The following is a 4,080-nucleotide window of genomic DNA, read 5'->3' as shown; positions in this document are numbered from 1 at the left end:
GATTTTTACTGCTTTGGGTGTATGAGATATATTTTTACAAAGTTTATTGCTTTAGATTTTTGAGTGCACATTGTATGTTCATAATATAAGAACTTTGGCTTTTTTGATTTTTGATTAGCCTAATTTTATAACAAGACAACTAGAGCACGAAAGACCTAACAAAAATGGGTTTTTGGTGCATGGAAGATAGATAGCAGCATAGCTTGTCGTTAACCTTAGTTTTCCCTTTCTCTTCCCTTTGGTGGTTTTCTCCCTCCAACGAACGACAAAGGATGGTTGGTCGAGCCCCCCTCTCTCTCTTTCTCACTCCTCTTCTCCGGTCTCTTTTGGTGGTGGACGGCAGATGGTTGGGTCAGGCCAAGTCGGCTTTCTTTCCCTTCTCTTGTCCTTTGTATAGATTATTGCCGGGCTTCATCAGTTGCTGGCAAGGTTTGGTCAACGACACTCTTCTGTTTGCTGTGATGGTTGACGATATTTTTCCTTTAGTGCTTCTTTTCTCTCAAGACATGGTGGTCACCGATGTTTTTCTTCGGCGATCGATGTTGATCCATTCCAGCAGTGACTTATTAGAGTTTCTCTTTTTTGAAATTTAAATTTCAAAATTTTTTGAATGTTGCTAGTCAGGGAATTTGAAATTTGATTTTTGGTGTTGTTGGGTGGGTAGGGATTCCCTTTCACTCTTGTTTTTATGTACTCTCTTTCTTTAATAAATTTTGGTAACTATGTACTATGTGCAGTATTCTCCTTTAGTATCAAAAAAAAACCTTTGTTTTCCATAGTTGTAGTAACATGAATGATTAATTTCTTCTTGCAATTGCTAAAATGTGGGATTTAGATGTTTGATATCTCTTCCTGCTGCCTTGCCCACAAGGATTCATGGCGAGCCTTTTTCTTTCACGAAGCTGTCTTAGGTTGGAAACCGATACAAATATAAAGGTTTATGCCAGGTTAAGAGCTAGTTCTGAGACATTTCTGTAATTTGAATATATCTTAGATTCATGTAGTGTAAACCCATATGGATGGAACATGGCCTGTATTCATATAGTGTAAACCCACACCACACTAAGTACCATAGGTTTCCTGTTTTTGACCCTGGTAAATTGGTATGCAACTTGAACCTCATTATATTCAGTTTGCACATTTTCATGTCCTTTCTTCTGATACATTTTCTGTATTAAAGATTGCTATAAGATGGAATGAGCTTCAAGCATTCACCATCAGGTGGTCATGCAACTGGTCTGCTCATCCTAAAGCATTTCTGATATGTTAGGAGATCCATTGCAAGCCTGCAATAAAGAGAGATCATAATTAGCCCCACATCTTAATTTATACCTTAACATTGTTTTCTGAAATATATATGATTGATTATATATATGTGTTTCTTTTTTCTGGAAGACACTGAAGTTCCAACTCGAGGTACTCAACTATTCTTTTGGATTGGCTGTCGAATGATGAATACATTATTTTCAAAGCCATGAATGAGAAGCAATTTTCAGTTGTGCTATTTTTTATCCAAAATTTTTCATGTCATTTCTTATCATCCGATTTTTCTTCTGTCATTAGCTATATCTCATCTTGATAGATTCTCTTGGATTAAGCAACTTTTAGGGTACTTTATGTGGGGCTATTCTCTCAAATACACTTATCTTGCAGTTAAGTTGTTGCTGTCTGTAAACGATCAATTTGAGCTTAAGTCGAATGACTTGCAGGCAAAGCAAATAATGATAACTGAGATATCTTCATATTTTATCCCATTTGTCCTTCATGAGGCATTGCAGTGTCTATTGAAGAACACTGAGAGCTAAAGCTGTTAATCTTTGTCGGATTCAATTTTAGGTCTTCATGCCCCAGATTGGGCTATCTAATGTTACATAGTCTTTATTATGAAACAAGATAATGATTAAGTCATCCTTAATCATACTGGACCTGTGGTATTTTGTTCTCTGGATATATATTGATTATGATGTTACATAGTCTTTATTATATTTATGTTGGTGTTTAAATTTTTTTTATAAATTTTGGATAGATATATGTATTATTATATAGATTATTTTCAGATTGTGTGTCCTTTATTTTTTTTTAAATTTAGTAAATACCAATGCTTTAAAGCATTGGCAATGGTTACAAATTGCCGACGCTTATAAGCATCAGCAATTATTGTGAATTGATGATGTTTATAAGCATTGACATTAATAAATATACCAATGCTTTTGATAGCATCGGAAAGTATTCTAAACTTATCGATGCTTTCACAAAGTGTAGGCAATATGTTTTGAAAAAGGACAGATTATTTTTTGTGATGCTTATAAGCATCAAGAATTGAGTATTTTTGCATTGGAATGTTCCATTATACTATAGTGAAAATAGCTGAACACCCCCACTCACTAAATCAACTATCCAGATTAACTAATTCTAGAATAAGTTGATTTTTCCTTCTCTGTTGTGGCTTTGAGGGAGACATTTGTTCCTAAATAGAGTGGAGTTTATCCACAAGTTGCTTGCTTCATTTCATATGCAGCATAATAAAACTTTTTCTTTTTCTTTTTTCTGACAAAAAGCAAATTAATTAATGAGCAAATTAGTGGTTGTTTTCCTAGAATATATGTGCTACTCACTAATAGATCTATTTATATACTATAAAACTAAATAACTTCTTCATGATATGTTGCTGATGATCATAAATCATTATTTTTCAGGCTTAGGGTTTATTATTCATCTTATGAGTGGTGCTTTTAGCACTGCAAACTTCAAGTTTGATATGTGAGAATTTACGGTCCATGGAGTTGAATATGAATCCCAATGGTGCCTTGTTTTGCCAGTTTGAATTTTGCTATAATCCATATTATAGCTCAAAGTGAAATTGAAAATGTGGATCCAAAATTTTTTTATTTGTTCTTAGTTTCGATTCAAATCTAAAGCAGTTGAGTTATGATTCTCAATCCATCCATCTATGACTTAAGTATTTTTTCCTATTTTCATTAAGATGATATGTGCCTTTTTTTTTCGGGGGGGGGGTGGTGGTGGGGGGGGCGTGGGGTGGGTGGCGGTAAAGGGTTGCAGACTCAAAGAATATGCATATTTGAACCAAGTGGACGATCTCATCTTTCTAAACTTTTTTCTGAAAAGATGGAAGCTTTATACATAAGCACCTATAGTTGTCTCAAACGAATCAAATTTACACAAATATATATTAGTTTTGTTTCTTTCTTTTTAGGTATAATATCAGTTAGATGGTTGATGCTTTTAGCATTTACATGACCCCAAAAATGTTGAAATAATATGAAGTGCCTTTCTGCCAAACTTTTAATATGCATAGTTTTTCTCAAAAAAATAATGGACATAATGTTTGAATTCTTAGCAATTTTAGATATCCTTTTCATATATTTCTTATATCTCAAGACATATGAACCATGTGAGTAACTCAAGAATAGTTTTTGATTTCTAACATCATGGATTTATGACATATTTGGGGTCACATTGATGTATACACACTAAAGATGGTCATTTACTAAAGAATGACAAGAACTATGGAAATAGATGAGTCTCATAGCTAAATACATTTAGGTAAATAATGGTAAACAAGTTGCATGACTAATATTATTTGATAAATGAAACAATGCATAGTTAAGTGCTTCCTGAGAAAACAACATTTTAGATGTTAAATCAATTCCTGAGAATATAAATCTAGAGCATTCATGAGATTAAATTAAAAGACATGAGAAATGGTTGATAAAAATAATAGAAAACCATTTGGAGCCCTAGTGCAGGATAATGTCTACACAATAGTCTCCTATCTACCCATAGTTTCTTTGAATCCACATGAGGAGCATTTTCCACAAGAGTATATATCCAGTCTTGGCTTTTATAGTAATGCAGTAATGTAGATGACTTTTGCAAGTCTACCATGAACTATTAAATAGAAATTGATATTGTCTCAAACATGCAACAAACCAAGAATAAGCTCAAGAACAAAGAAAGTAGTCCTACCAACTATACTCTTTGAGAAATGAAAAAGCAAGTCCTATCAACCTTCGATCTAAGCATTTCTTTCTATCATAAGTTCCTGAGTTAGTTGCCAGA

This window comes from Elaeis guineensis, chromosome 7 (genome assembly GCF_000442705.2).
Source record: "Elaeis guineensis isolate ETL-2024a chromosome 7, EG11, whole genome shotgun sequence".
NCBI classification, from domain to species: Eukaryota; Viridiplantae; Streptophyta; class Magnoliopsida; order Arecales; family Arecaceae; genus Elaeis; species Elaeis guineensis.
This window is presented reverse-complemented; position numbering follows the sequence as displayed.